The 16989-nt window shown below is 43.9% G+C and overlaps 1 protein-coding gene across 4 annotated transcripts in view; it reads left to right on the forward strand.

Moving 5' to 3' along the window:
• ptprk (protein tyrosine phosphatase receptor type K) overlaps positions 1-16989 on the forward strand; it is a 97484-nt gene that overhangs the window by 21646 nt on the left and 58849 nt on the right. The window lies entirely within an intron of this gene.

Genomic DNA, 16989 nt, shown 5'->3' on the forward strand with positions numbered 1-16989 from the left:
TAACGACTTGTTAATACAACATTCTCACATTCTATTGGCTAAAGTATTCATTTCAAAAACATTATTCAGATTAATTGACAGTGAAAATAATAATTATTTGTAGATTTACTGTTTTAATGTAGACATCACACATTATTTGAATATAGTTTGGCATTGCAAAAAAAAGGGGCCATTGTTGCTGTTGTAACTAATACACAGCAGAACGATGTGGTAGATCATTAATGAGGGCAATTACATCGTGCTCTCTGAGCAGCATACATATCACTTACAACGAAGCGATGATAACGCAAATAAAACTGTTCTATTTGTGGTTAAAATGTCCCAGAAATACAAGAATCTTAACCCAAAGAGGTGAAATATGAATAATCCTCTCCTCTCACCTCCCTCGACTAATAAAGAACTCTTCATACGCAGCATAATTCACAATGATCCTGTGTGTTTGTGCGTCTGTGTGTTCTGGGTTCATACTTAAAGGAGATGGGTGCTGATGGTCCGTTTGTTCGCGCATCCGTACATGAGTACGATGGCAAAAGGCTTTTTTCTGTTTGCAGAGTCCGTCTGTGTGTGCGTGTGTGTGTGTGTGTGTGTGTGTGTGTGTGTCTGTGTGTGTGTGGGCATGGGCATGCTCTCTCTCTCTCTCTTTCTTTCCACCTTTCATGTCCGTCCAGGCATGAAGCAATCCACTCCTCACACACACAGACACACACTGCCTCAGGCCAACACACAGACACCCACACACACACACACACACACACACACACACACACACACACACACACACACACACACACACACACACACACACACACACACACACACACACACACTCCACATTGCCCATGGCTACAAATTCGGTCCAAGGAAGCTGTTTTTTACTCTTCAAGTTGTTTGTTTGAGTGGATTTTACACAACGCCCTTGGCATAACATCACACACACACACACATACATACATACACACACACACACACTCACACACAAACATGCATGCATGCATGCGTTCAGAGAGAAATGCGAAACCACATGCACATTTCTAGGCCTGATTGTATGGACTTCTACTCCTGTGGGCATGGCATAATATCACACACACACACACACACACACACACACACACACACACACACACACACACACACACACACATACATTTTCTGGTTGCATCTTTTCCTATTGAACCGGCAGCCATGGGAAGAGGTGCTGTCCAAAACCAGCAGCCAGATCAGCCGAGCTCACCTGCCAGAAACACTATGCAGTCCAATTATTGCTCCGTGCAATGTGTGTGTGTGTTTGTGTGTGTGTGTGTTTTCTCAAATTGCATCTGCTGTTATGGCAGAAGTTTTTGTCTTCTGTATATTTTGCTGATGGATGTAGATTTGTTGTAAATCAAAGGATGGAGCTGCAACAGACTGCTAGTTGATGCTTTTTGCGGTAATATCGCGCAGTGATTTTGGGGAAAATTACAGTCCATCTCAGGGGTGTTTTGGAGTAAATGTTCAGTAAATGGTCCACATTGTGCAACGCCAAGGGGATTAGTTTAGTCTGAAAAGGAAACAAAAACATTGTGATCACAAAATCCCAGTTTGCTGACAGAATGGGCTGTTAATGCTGGTAAAGTGGGGAAACTGGTCTGATCTCCTCTTTCATCATGTCTGTATTCCCCTCTCTTTACTCCTCCTGGGTCACTATCAGTGTCCCTGTCTCCTTTTCTTCTCCCTTCCTCCCTCCCTTCCCCCCTCGCCCGCAGGACAGGAGGCAGAGACGAGTGGACAGTTAAAGGAGATGATCCCTCGCTCTCCTCTCCCTCTCCCTCTCCCTCTCTCAGCATTACAAAGCCCCTTGTCCACTTTGATTACTTACATTAATGTGAGCAAGAAAAAGACTGCGCTCTGGCTATTCCTGTGTGCGCTTCAGAGACGGAGAGAGTGACGGGGTTTATGTGTGTGTGTGTTCGGCCCAGACACAAGTCAACAACCAAACAGAGCCGTGATTGTTTGGGCTGTTGTGTAACGACCAATGGTGTCCTTGTGCGACAAACCAGAGAGGAACCAGCATTTTCTGCCCGGCTGCCGTGAGCGATGGCGCTGACATGGAGGGAGGGAGGTGAAGGAAAGCGAGGGAGTGTGTGTGTGTGTGTGTGTTTGTGTGTGTGTTTGGTGGTGGGTGGGAGGGATGAGTGATCAAGAGGAGGGAGGGAGGGAGGAAAGGATAGAGAAAGATGGTCATAGATAGATAGATGGGATAAATGAAAACGCGGCCAGTCTGTACTTGTTTTCCATTATCAAGGTTCCGAACCGTTCACAGAACAAACACAAACAGCGTTAATTACTTGGCACACACTGCAGTGTACGTGCGGCAAATGGGAGTACGGGGCCTGTGAATGCATGTGCACGTGAATGCATGTGCACGTTTATATATAAAACAAAAGGGAAGAGAGACGAGGATAGAAAGGACAATACTGTGGGAAAGTTTAAAAGATGTGGGGGCAACACACGGGTGGCCATAAACAGCTGCTTTGTTCCAACCATCGTCTTTATTGATCATCTATCATTGTGGAGTCCCAATATTTATTTCAACAAAAACATTTGTCCATACAAAAATGTTACGGATGCACCACAGAACATGGAAAATGTTCCCCCACATCAAAGTCCTTTGGCAGCACTCAGGTGATGTGAGTCATCAGACTCTGATTCGTTTTTACCGATTACTCTTCCAAACCAATTAGGAAGTGAACATGAATGAAACACGATGTCAACCAATTACAGGCAGCGTACAAGACTTAGCCAAAAAATCCAGGCAGGCTGTGACCTGGGGTTTGTGCAATTAGTGGTGATCAAAGCCCAGTATGCCAATCCAGAGCTTTTTATTGGTAACCAATCCACTAACACACCAGCTTTGCTGTTTGAATTTGAATTAGAGTTTAGTGTCATGCAAAATATGATTTACCCACAAGGGTCAATAGATAAAGTACCACATTAAATTGTTTCTCCCTCGTTGCCAAATCTCAATTAAAAATCATGTTTGCAAGAATAAAAGTCTCCATATGCGTGCATGCACGCAGCTCATAAACTAGCAACAGCGAGTCGTTGTATGAGCGCCATAGACTTCCTTTGCTGCATAAATTAAATGTCATGGACGTAACCTATGCTACTGTGAAAAGTACGTCGTGAGCAGACTTGTAGCGCTCGCTCTGTGCAGCCCGTGCAGTCTTCGTGTCTGGGTCTCAGGTCATGTGTGTGCTTGAGCGATTCCCTCGCCTACATCTCGTCCCATGACGCGGACATTAAAGGCGTCTCAGTGCGAGTCCATGCCCGATGAAACAGGGGCTGATGCCCCTGAGCAATAGGATGCACGGCCCCTTCAAAATACACACACACACACACACACACACACACACACACACACACACACACACACACACACACACACACACACACACACACACACACACACACACACACACACACACAGTCCCCGTGAAGTCGACGTCTGATGGTCAGCCACATCCTTGAGGAAATATTGCCTTTATGTTGCCATTTCTCATAATTTCACTATACGATCTATTTAAAGAAAGCTCTGCAGTGACAATCAAAGGGATAATTAAATTAGAGTTTTGCAATCATACAGTTCACGGATGCTCTAAGTTTTTACAACGCATAAAATGTTGTTACATTACATTTATTGTTGTTGTCAAGGCCAGGCAGAATCCTTCGACCGCTGTAGTGTTTTTTTTTAAGAGTAAAAACACTTCAGTCTTTGTATTTTTGACATTTTTTAATACCATTTCCAGAGAGCTGGCAGAGAACCATCTGTGCAATGCTGTCCCAAAATCAATGGTCAGGCTTTCTGTCAAGGTCAGGAAACATTTTCTGCTTACAGGAGACAGTGTTTCCTGTCAGCCGGAGTAAAAGTGACGGGGATATCAGTACAGCACTGACAAGTACATCTACTAACTGTGCAGGATTCTAGCTTTTGTTTTCCACACAGGAAGTTGAGTGCTGTACGTTTTCTTTGCCAGACATTTCCGAGCATAAACTCTTCTTGTTGCAGCTTCTCTAATCTGATGATTTTCTGCTTTTCTCGTGTTTTATATCGTTGGACTTTTGGTTCGTCAAAACAAAACATTTAAAGATGTCACCTTGGACTATAGGCGCTTGTGCTGGATGTATTTCCCTACTTTCTGACATTTTATTGATCATTACTAGCAGATTAACAGATAATGAAAATAATGAAAATGACCTAGTTGCTGCCTATTTTTTGCATTAGATGGTGGTTCTTTGTCTACAGCAAGCCTGAAGATAAAGACAATAGGCTGGATAGGCAGGAAAACAACACTAGATAAAATAACATGTATTTATTTATTTCCAATGCACAACTAAGGCGACAACTTAGTGTTCTTTTTCATAGATGTAATGACCATTTCCACTTATAAGTTGGGTTGCACAATAATTTTCTTTTTTGGCAACCCAAAAAAAAGTCTGTCTCTAACATCCAAGGCTTTGTAGTTTTTCCTAAAGAAAAGGCTGACAGGGTTCCAATGACCCAGAGTTCTTGGTGCACTCAACACCACTGACAAGTGCTCTGCACTCAACAACTGAAAGACAGGCCACTGGTTATTGTCTGGTGCCGAGTGTGTGTGTGCAGGGATTCTAACCAGCAACCCTCCAGTCATGTCTGTCTGACCATCAAGCCTCAAACTAGCCCACATTATTCCTCCATTGACCTCAATATGTGCAGATAGAGAAACAAAGCGAAGGGACACATTTAACAATGGTGTCTGGTGTATAATAGTGTGTAGGCCCGGGGCAGCGCTCTGTAACCTGAATGTGAGTCACAAACCTGTTCTACTCATTTCCTGCTCACAGCTTTGTCATTTAACAATGGACACACACACACACACACGCACACACACACACACACACACACACACACACACACACACACACACACACACACACACACACACACACACACACACACACACATACACACATACACACTCTCTCTCTCTATTAAAAGACCACTCCCCAGTAGGTAACCTGCCTCTTTCTCTCTCCCAAGAGCCACTCCTTGGCTTCAAGGCACACATAAGCACACACACATTCAAACGTTAGAGTTTGTATAACTAGACTTCGGTGAATTATTGATTCAAGGTTGAATCAATATAATTTGCTTAAACGGCACCTTTTCCAAATGAGCCCCATCCCAAAACATCTTTAATTTTCCTCATCGTTAAACTCACGCCAGCACCAAGTACACGACCGCAATGTGTCTCCGAGAACTATGCTCAGACACACACTCTCGCATACAGTATTTCCCTGTTGTAACGGGTAATAACAGCTGTCCTCGGGCCAGTTACAGCTATCGTAAAGAGACGACAACTCCCAAAACTCATTTAACCCACACACATGCACACACACATGAACACGAACCTGGAGGGAGGAGTGGAGGTCTCACTTATCTTTCTCTCTCTCTCTCTCTCTCTCTCTCTCTCTCTCTCTCTCTCTCTCTCTCTCTCTCTCTCTCTCTCTCTCTCTCTCTCTCTCTTTCTCTCTGTCTCTCTTGTTTCAGCCCGTAAGTGATGTTTGACCACATTTTACAGCTGAAGGTGACGGCGTACACACTCACATTCGTGCACACTCTGCAGTATGTGCTCCCTCCAGTCTCAAAGCCGGTGTGTGTGATAGTGGATGGAGGAGACAATAGTGGAGTAGCAGTGTGTTCACATTCCTGCGCTTTCTCTTTCGTTGCGCTTTATAGAATGGTTTTCGTTATTAAATCACGAGATGCTTCACATTATTATAGCCTGTGGTTAAAGAAAAAAGTCAGATTAATTACAACTGGCGTCAACTGAGAGCCTGGTTTGTGGTAATGTGTCCCTCACTGCCGGAGTGAACTGCAAAAAGAAAAGAAAAAAGTTAGAGACTTAGAAGTTAGAGACTCATTACTGGGCGGCTTCAAAGTTGTACTTGATATTTGGGATTGTTTCAGTGTGTCTGGGTCTGTGATGGTTATTTACTTTGACTGACTCTGACCCATCTTGTTGTGATCTTTATAAATACAGCATGTAACTTTTTGTCTTTCATGCGAAATATGTCCTGTTAATGAGAGGCTTAGTAAATATATCCTAACTAACCAGCATACTATACTTATTTAATTTTTTGCAATAAAAGTGGAAAAAAGTAAAATAATCCCCATGGATAATAAAGATGGCTGTCTTGATAATAATTTTTGATGGAAATTGATTTGAACCTAGATGTTTGAGTGTTTGTAATCACGACGGCTGGTCAGCAGGTCAGAGTTGAAACAGGAAGTCCAAGTGTTCCTCATGACGAGGCTTGGTTTTTAGAGAGGAGGCCTTTAAGTTGGTCTATAAACCCTTTAATATACACCTGCCTTCAGAAGTTCCAGCTCCAGTCTTACTTGATGCGTGTTATCACTTCAGACACAGTGTTTACCCTCCGCACAGCCATCGTCATGACGGGCCAACAGAAATGTGTGATGTATGTTTAGCCCTGCAGACGGTCTCAGAAGAAGATGCTTTGGTAGTCGTCTGGTCCGCCAGCGTGTTATTCCCACTTGTGTGTTATTCCCACTTGTGTGTTATTCCCTTTGTTTGGGTCTCTGTGGTTTCCACCGCTGTGTAATGTGCTCTCTCTCTGTCTCTTTTTCTGCGCCGGCAGTGAAAAGTAAACTTCCTCCAGGACTGTAAATGCTATCGTTAGATATCTTTTGTTGTTCGACAGAACTGTGTCACAACCACAGATAAAAGAGCTTCTTTGACATATTATTCTTTTTTTCACATCTGATTTTTATTGGTTTCAGAAGTCCCAGCAACATTTTCCAATTGTTATTTTATGCGCTTCCCCCCCCCCTCTTTGAAGCTGGATGTTTTAGAGTTTTTTTTAATGCGTGTTTATTTGTTTGTCTCGTCTTTTTTCCTCTCTCTTCGTCTCTGTCGGCCTCTCCGGTATAACTGCTGTTTCAGGTTGTTCTTTGTGTGTCCGTGTGGAGAACTGCTTTTTTTTTTGTCCGACAGACTGAACAACAGAAGTGCTTCTGCTGCACAAATCCGAGGATAGACTAAATCCGAGCCGCCGGTCGGTCAGTCGGTAAATCAGCCAGCCAGCCTTTGAACCCGCTCGCTGGACAATTGGAGAAGTCAGCCGGGGCCGTTCAGTGTGTCGCCATCGTCTGTGCTGACTTGCTAAGCTAGCTGCTTCAGATTTAACCTGCTTATAGCCCTTGGGTGGACTTTCTTCTCTAAACTCACACTCAAGTCTCCTCCTCGTCTCACTTTTCAGACTCTTCCCTTCCTCTTTAGTCTTTCTTCCCTCCTTCCCTTTGGTTTTCTGTATGTTTTCCTCTTTTCCTTCTCCGTCTGGCCTTACTTACCTTGTGTGTGTGTGTTGTGTGTGTGCATGTCTGTGGGGGTTGGTGTTCAGTGTGTGTGTGTGTGTTTGTTCTGCTCTTATCTCGTCCACACCAGACCTGTTTTTCATTCCAAAACCTCAGCTGTGCCCCGATTGGCTCAGAAACAAACGGCCTCCTGTCTGCTCTGCGATTGGCCCATTCAAATCTTCTCCAAATGGATAAATCATGACTCGATTGTATTCTCCTGGTAATTCCTCACTTAGTTATCAGGGCCACATGACGAATGGCTCGGTGCCACAGTGTAAAGAAGCTCGCATGTGGGTCCATACAGGTGTGTCTGCCCAAAATGCAGACCACCACCTGCTAGCAGTCATTGTGACCCCCGCTCTGTCCAGCATTGATCCCTTTACTGTCCAGGCCTCTTTTGTAGAACTCAATGGGACATTTCCATTTTGTGTGTGTGTGTGTGTGTGTGTGTCTACTGCGCTGTGCAGTAAAAACCTGGATGTGTGTTTTTCTTCTTCTGACTTTCAGAACACCCGCACGATGTTTAGATGCTGATAAAATGTTGATCGTCTCCTCGATTTTTTTTTCCCTCCCACTTTGACTCCTTTAGTTAAAGGTTGTACAGGCTGTAGTGAGTCAGCCAGTCGGCATGTTTGAGGTCAAGTGTGCGATGAAGGGTGGGAGAGAAGCGGCCAGTCGAGACTTGTTGTTTGGAGATTTTCTTTACTTAAAAGGAAATACCAGCTGTGCTCTCAGTTCTGAGCCGGGCTGAGTGCCGTCTAAGGGCTCAATAGTTACTCCCCCCTGACTCATCGAGAGTGACACACACTGACACGGGATCTGATCGCGGGGATGGTTTATGGGTCGGTCTTTCAGTGACGTCGTAAGCTACCAATGTCTAGAGTCATCTCAAAACTTAATTGCGGGCCATAAAACTTTTCCGTTGAGCTCTCGTTACTGCAGAAAAGCAAAAGGCAAGTTGACCTGTCATGTTAAGACAAAACGCCGGGAGTGTGTCAGCGTTCACACACACCACTATGTTTTACAGTGGAAAGGGGGAGCCTCAGGTACCACACTGTATTGTAACCCACACTGACAGAGACAGAAAGAAAGGGGTGGACAGGGAGCCGGTAAACAGAGTGTTGGGTGTTGGGAGACAAACACACAGAAAGAGGGGAGTGTTCCGCTCTCCTGAGAACGAGTGAAATCCGACTCCCCCCCCGGGGAGTCGGATTTATGGGTGAACTCATTCACAGACGGTGAGAAGGGGGGAGGGAGGGAGGTAAAGCAGAGGTGAGGAGGATTTCCCGAATTTTTCCCAGTGAACGACAAGCTCGCCCTCTCAGTCTCTCCATCGTCCGCGCCCTCCTCTCCCGTCCTCTCTTCTCCCGGCCTTATCTGTCAGCCAGCCAGCGAGTCCGTCTGCATGTGAAGTTGCTTTAAATGTCAGCATTTGAATAGTAATAGAGATTAACGATGGAGAGATAGAGACGCAGAGCGGGAGAGGAAACGCACAGGAGAGAGAGAGAGGTGAATGTCATAAAGATAGTGTCTGTGAAAGGTTTCGACCCCTGCTAACAGTGCTAACAGCTATCTCTGGACACACACACAGTATACTGACTATAGTGTTCAGACGAAGATAGAAATAAGGAAAGATATGGTGAAAAGAGATATTCCCAAAAGCCCCTTCTCGACCGCAGGAACTTTCCAGAGAGGCTAGCAGCCTTTTGAAGAACTCAATGCGTTTGGACTGCAGGGACCAGGGTCTAGATTACATTCTAGCTGTTCTTTTATTTGCCTTTACACACTTAATATATACAACATTATTGATGATTGTTTTTCAAATATCTAATTTCTTTAATATTTTGTAAAAAAAACTCAAATGGTCACCCCTACAATATTGCCGCTATATCGATATCGAGGTATTTGGTAAAACAATTTTTTTGTGTTATTTCTTTTTTTTTAATGAAGACCGAGAGAGACATCTCAGCGGTGCTAGGAATGAGAGAAGAAGAAAAAAAAAGGGCGGTTACGTTCGAAAACATAAATAAATAACCGTCAAACATGATTTATTGTGGAGAGTGACGCTCTTACTTTCATTTTCCTCCTCTGCATTCCACTCATTACAACGTGCATCAGTAAATAATCAAATGCAGCAGTAAACGTTGTCGCAGTGAGACAACACCTGGGTTTGTATTCAGCAGCCTGTCTCACCTCATGTTGCTCTTTCACACTCTTTTGGCTAATTTTGCCAAATATTTGCAGGTTTCTTTAGCTCGCTATGTAAACGCAGACTACAATGGGCTGAAGGAACTTTACATTTCCTTGAAAAGTAGTAGCAGTCGACTGAAACTAACCAGGAACTTCTTGGTGTGTTTAGGGTTTAGGTGTCATGTTGACTGTCAAAAGGTCATTTCAGGTTGTTTACTTATGGCACTGCCATCAGGAATTTAGGGCTACATACAGTTTTAATGCTGATGCGGGTGAATCGGTTGCTGATACGGATATCTTAGTTAACCAGCATAATTGACATTAACATTTTAAATTGTAGTTTGTGAGGATTTGCAGTTTTTCCCACTGCTTTATATTAACTAAACTGCAAATCTTTTGGGGTCTTCGAGCACTTTGAAGACACTGCTTTCGGTTTTCTGAAATTCTTCTCCCTGCCATGATGTGTGTATTGAGCTGGAGTCGGTGTGTGTGCGTGTGTGTGTGTGTGTGTGTGTGTGTGTGTGTGTGTGTGTGTGTGTGTGTGTGTGTGTGTGTGTGTGTGTGTGTGTGTGTGTGTGTGTGTGTCAGAGTAAAGCAAGACTCCGCCCCTCGTGCAAAGAAAGGCACAGAGATGGAGAGAGGTTTGCAACGCTGCTTTTTTCTGCTGAGATCGGACTTATCGATGCTCTGGGTTTTTACGACTGTGTCATTGATTTCAGGGGGCATCCCTACTTACAACATAGAAATGAAAACCTCATTCAACGGCTAAAGTCAACAATTTTACAAAGAAAGCTCTCAAAATGTACATTGTGCTATGCAAGCTATTTGTTGGCAACAGTGGGTAACGTTATCGAGACATGCCGGCCAATGAAACGCCAACAGGCATCGATGGAGGTCACAGCAGAGCCTGTACCACCAAATCTTGAGTTTGTGGAAAAATGACGTTGCGCACGAAAAAAGTGCTTGAGTTTGAATTTGAATTGAAAAGCGGCATTAACCCCAAGAGAAGAGCAGGGTGAGGGGAGGAGATAGTCAGGGATGGAAGGACAGAAAGCCTCCTCACAGAAGGAAAAACACACATTTCTGTTTTACTGTTACTGTCAATGGAAACTCCTGAATCAGCTGAACACACACACACACACACACACACACACACACACACACACACACACACACACACACACACACACACACACACACACACACACACACACACGTCTCAGATTCAATTACAGCATTGTGAGATGAAGGAGAAATTCTTCAGCCTTCAGCACTTCCAATTAAACTACCACTCTGAGTGTGTGTGCGTGCACGCATGAGTGTCACTGTGTGTGTGTGTGTGTATGTGTTGCTGTATAAGTCGTGTGTATTTGGGTGTGTGATTGCGCGTGCCTGTGTGTATGTTTAACAGGCGAGGTGTGTGTATATGGGTCTTGGCTTTGATGGCGTCGCGCTGCGCTGCAAGGGCCACTGAAGCGTGACGAGTGTGTGTGTGTGTGTATGATGGTGTGTGTGTGTGTGTCTGTGAGCCTCTCTGATGTCACCTTGTATCATTTCAGGCTAATTTCACCTATTCTCAGAGAGAACAAGAGGCAGAGAGAGAGAGAGAGAGAGAGAGAGAACAAAAAAAAGTATAGGCAACACAGAAAGTAAATGATAAGGTACAACTTTATTAGTGTCCTTGAGGTGGTCAGGGCCACTCAGTGATTCTCTCATACATACACACACACACACACACACGCAAAACAACAAACACAAGCAACAGAGAGTACAGAGTGTAACACACCACAGTAAAAAGCAATGTTAAGAGGGCATTAGGAAAGGCCAGTGTATAATAATATAACACATATCCAGTAAAGTGATTCTGCGTCATCCCTTCTGCCTGAATTCCTCTCCTCCTCTCCGTCTCAGTCTCCTTTCCTTTTTTTAAGCCGTCTTCATGCGTTTGAGCCCAAAACTGAAACTGTTAGAGAGTCACTGGAATGAAATGTCCCACAAAGCCATATATAATTATAAATTTGGGTCAGCAAACGTAATTATTAACTGAACTCGGACAATTTTTTGGGGATTTGGAGGGAAACAGTATTACTGGTGGTTGGAATTGGATTTTAATGATGTAAATGTAATTATTGTCCTTGGAAATTATTTCCGTTTGCAAAATGGAGCTTCTCTCCTCTCTCCTCTCCTCTCCTCTCCTCTCCTCTCCTCTCCTCTCCTCTCCTCTCCTCTCCTCTCCTCTCCTTGTGGTATGATGGTATGATCCCTAGATTTTGATCCTCATTGAACGATTTATTATTGCAGGAAAGACAGGGATAGAAGCAAAAGACAAAAGGCAACGGAAACAAAGGAAAAGAGTTAATCAATAGGCTTAGATTCATCTCCCCCCAAATAAATAATTACATTTCTCTGCCTCCCTGTTTCCCCTCCCTTCTCTCCCTCTCCATCTCTTCACACTCTTTCCTCCCGTTTCACCCTCTTTCACTCACCCTATCTTATCTGCTCTCTGGTGATAACATCTCTGCCCGCAGACTGCAACTGAGCTCTGCTGATAAATACTAGTCCCAGTCAGAAAGAGCGATGGTAAGCACTGTAAGTACATTAGATTCCTGAGCAGATTTCAGCTGTTCGGCCTCAGCGGGAGCTCCTGGCCAAAGAAGGGATGACGTAACGCTCATCTGATGAGCTCCTATATAGCTCAAAGTCTAAAACATCAAATAGGAAGTTAGTGGAAGCAACACATTTTCCTCGTTAACGTAACGTAAAAATATGAGTTTTATTGATTTCAAGTTAATTTAGATTAATATATCTAGTTTTTTATTTCCAGACCTCTACAGAACTTACTAAAGCTGCAATATGTGGGATTCAGAGTATTCATATAACAGCAAACAACTATTTGCTAAGTAATGATGTAGTGGAGTAAAGTCTACCTGTAGTTGCTCTCCAAAACGTCTCTTATTTTCAAACTCACAAGACATTTTTGTATTATTCAAACCAAGATTGGTTAACTTACATTTCTAAGACTTCATTTCCAGCATTCACGGACTAAATGTAGTTTACGTTCTTTACTTTACAACTTACAGCAACTGACTCCAACTGCAAATCCCTCATTTATTTCTTTTACAGATATATTTGCTTTCAAACTATTTGGCCATTTTATAATTTCACAATTCACAGGACTGCTAGTTTGAGCTGTTTTCTTTACATTGAGTCATCTCATAAACAAAAAAGTTTACAGAATATGAAGTCCTAAATACCATCTCAGGAAATCACCGTTGATCTCCTCAAGGACGGAATTCAGACACATATGCAATTTACATCTAATAGTAATGTAGCCTAATATTCAGTGACATTAAAGGTATATACGTGCACATGAGACGATCTCAAAGCATGCACAAACTGCCACTTTGTAGTATAAAGCCAGTTGTAACCGCTGAGGCAATGTATAGCTGCTTATTTGAACTGACCGCACAACACCAAGGTGATGTCACGTTGCTTTTTTGTACCCTGGTCCTGCCTAAGGGGAGTGTTCTCTTGCACAAGGGCACAAGTATTGACTTAGCATTCTTAGATTTGTATCTCTTAGTTATAATGGAGTTTCTTTGTCATAATAGATTTTCTGGAATAGTCTAGAGAAAGAAAAAAGCACCTCAGACCTTCATTTGATTTAAGCGTGTCCCAGGGACTCCTATCTGTGCAGACTATAGCAGTTAGATGGGATTTAATACTGCCTATTCTGCAGATCGGTCAGATCCCATCGGAGGAGCGGAAAGCTAATCAAACTAGCTATTGTTACGCATTATTGCCGTGTTGCCAACTAATAATCTTGATTTAGGCTAATAACCGAGGAATGTACGTGGTCTTTTTATTCCTCCCTGGGGGGGGGGGGGCTTGTCTCCACCCATGTTTCCAAACAGTTTGAGTCAAAGCACTTTTCTTTGACTTGCCTCCTGGAGGTAGAGGTCAATGCAAATCACCACAAAATGAGTCTGAGTGACGGTGGCAGATGTTGTGTCTGATGCCATTCAACAATCTTTTAGGAAAGACTGCGGCTCTCCTGTTTCACTGTGTGTGTGTGGGGCGCTCCTCTCTCTGCCCTTGAGCCTTTATCAAGTCCTTCTAATTATTTTATAATGCAAATGAGTCGCCATTATTTCATTAGCGAGGCAGCCAATCACAGAAGCTGATTAGGAAGTGATTAGCATGCAGTCGGCTCCTCTCCCCCCCCCCCCCCCCCCCCCCCTCCCCCTCTCTCTCTCTCTCTCTCTCTCTGTGTCCTTGTGAATGGAGATGAGGGGGGCAATAATATCCCATCTGGACACACACTCGTGCATGTAGGATTTGTTCTCCAATACAATACAGTTAACACATGTGGGCAGACCCAGTACGAATACACAAATACAAAACGCTGGCTAAAGCTATTTCCCAGCACTAAAAAGGAGCTACAATGAGAGGGACTACTGTACGTGTATTCATAAGGTCATTTCAAATGAATGAGTGTTGCTCGCTGTCTGCTGGATGTGTAAACAGGCAGCTGTTTGCTAAAAACTCACAGTTTTCATATATAAACTTAAAAAAGCGATAATGTGTCGCTGTTTTCTGCTCCCAAAATATCTGTTATTGCACGCTTGATTACTGTTTGTACCAGTAACACAGCTCACCGAATGCAAAATAGAAGTCAGTGGTTGTTACAATTTGATTATTTATGTTTAATTATTTAAGGAACAGTCATATAGACAGATAGATGGATAGATTTGAACTTTGTTTAGGAAAGCTCACGTCTTTTTTTCCACAAGAGGTAAGATGATAGTTCAAGGTCTGCTCTGCTCATTATTGGCAAGAACTATCAACTGTCGTGTGTGTGTGTGTGTGTGTGTGTGTGTGTGTTGGTTTAAGTTGGCAGGACACTGAGGAAAGGGAGAAGTGTTAACTAAGAATGTGGGCGAGCTAGTGTGAGGTTTTGTGTGTGTGTGGAGACAGTTTCATACATATTTGGTTTCTGCAGACCCCCTTTTCAGCAACCACACACACACACACACACACACACACACACACACACACACACACACACACACACACACACACACACACAAAGACACATGGCTACTCTGTTCAGTATGTTTGAGGCTGAAAGCAGCAAGAATGTCTATCAGAGGTACACAGACGAGAAAAGAGGAATGCTTTACGATTGAGAGAAACGTTCTTTTTAAACCAGTCAGTAGAGCGGAAATGTAAAACACTGTAAGCCGAGCCAAGGCAAAATACCTCCTCTACCACGGCACTGTATGATGTATGCTGAGTGCAACTCTGTGTGTGTGTGTGTGTGTGTGTGTGTGTGTGTGTGTGTGTGTGTGTGTGTTTGTGTACACAGCGTGATTTCAAAAACAGTGGGTTTTAAATCCAATTTCACTGTACACTGTATCCTGCTTTCAGCAGCAGAGGATCCAGAGGAAAAGATTTGAAAGTGAATGGAGCTTCTGTATGTTCTCTGGAGGTCGGCGGGGCCAAAGAAACGCTTTAGCATACAAACCAAAGGCTAAGTGCTTCTGCAATCCCAAAACTACAGCCGAACAATTCGTCACTTAAAGAAAACACCAAACGTCTAAAAGGCTTTAAACTAAACTAATACACACATTTTTTTGTCTCGGCAAAGCATTAGCAGCACTTAGCACAACACTCAATGAATCAATTACGTGTCCTTTCTTACCTTTTATTAGGAGTATAGTACGCACGACTTACATTAACGGGACTTTTTGTTAATGTTGCGGTGACATTGGCCTTCCTTTTAGTGGGACACTTTACTGTAAAACGCTCGCCGCTCATTCAGGACCAGCAATGATCATGCACATCGGATATCGAGACAAATGCTCGTCTTGTCGCATAGATTGCAAACTAATCAAAGATCATATTAATGAAACAGTCATAGCTGTTTGTTTTTTATTCCCACCGTGCTAATTTAACTTGAACAACATGTTTACTGAGGGTCTGAATTGACAAAGCTCTACTCTTTACTCTCTACTCTAGGTCCGTTTCTATGCTAAGAGAGTGGAAAAAGCACGATCTTGTTGTTAAACAAAGGATAATATTTTCCCCCATAGCTGCAGAACACGCACAAGGTTACCTTTCCACATGCAGGCAGTTATTAACAGAAACCATCGGTTCACTTGTCCTCGCTTCTGATGCGGTGTATTGTTGCACACGTGCAAACGTGCGCCCTAGAGTTACACACGTTCTGCTCTTTTAACCCATGCAGAGAGAGCTACCTGACGGCAAGATGTAAACTGACACACACACACTGTGGGAGACAGGAAGCCATGGCGTCTAACAAACACACACAGCAGCATGTGTTACACATCAGTTGAACTACATTGTGTACGTCCAAGCCGAGTTTATGATGGAATAGTTTGGAGTACGCCGTACTTCCTGCCCTCTACGCGTCCCAGCGTTTTTTCCGCATTATGACCGGAGGTGACTCGCTGTGACAAAAGACTTAATTGAATTGAATGGGAGTTGCACGAAGAGAGGCTGGTTTGAGAGAATGACGCCAAGAGGAATGTGATCCCGGTGCAATCTCTCGAGGCTTTTGAGTCACAGCCAACCATGCAGCCGGCAGCAGAAGACAGTCGCTTAGTTTGATGTTAACTTGTTTCTCCTCCGGCGGCTGCTGTCACCTCGTGGTATCCGTCTGTAGCGGGGAGCTCAGATCAGCGGGGTATCTGAGGGCCTGTCGCTCTGCTCTCCATCACAGCCGCAGCCCGCTCTAGGACACAGGTAGAGCGAAGCCGCTGAATGCGAAGGAGATTTCTGCTGCTGGTTGCTGATAGCGCTTCATGGTGGCTCGCTCCTGTGTACCTTCTAACGCGCCCTCTTGTGTATCTCGGCGTTGGGGGTTTGCCGCTCTTTCGGTTCCAACGTTTCATTACCGTTTTGGGTTTGGTTAGTTTCATTACAGCTGAAATGATTTGTTAATTACAACTGTGTATATGTAAGTGTAGCTTTTCATTATATCACGGCCATAAAATGACATATGGAAGATTTTATCTTCTCCTACTTTTGGTAAAGGGCACAGAGGACACATATTGGTGACCACTAACTACCAGTGACTTGACTCAGATGGTATTGTGGCTTTTCTTAGCCGCATCTCTCGGAGTCATTTTATTAAACACAAGCCGTGCGTTGCTCTTAGCTCAATGAATCAGATGGCTAGCAGTGACCCGTGTGCTATTTCTATCAGCAACATCGCCAGTACAAGCCACGTATCATTTCAAGTTGATTGTTTTCAGCCAGCCGCCGGGGACAAGCGGCGTCTCTCTGTGTTAGAGCCACTTCCTGTTTTCGGGCTGGGCCACCGGTGGGCCAGCTCACGCATTGGTGGGCCCCCCGAGGCCTGCGGTGATGGGCACAGA

This window comes from Pholis gunnellus (assembly GCF_910591455.1).
Source record: "Pholis gunnellus genome assembly, chromosome: 19".
Taxonomy (NCBI): domain Eukaryota; kingdom Metazoa; phylum Chordata; class Actinopteri; order Perciformes; family Pholidae; genus Pholis; species Pholis gunnellus.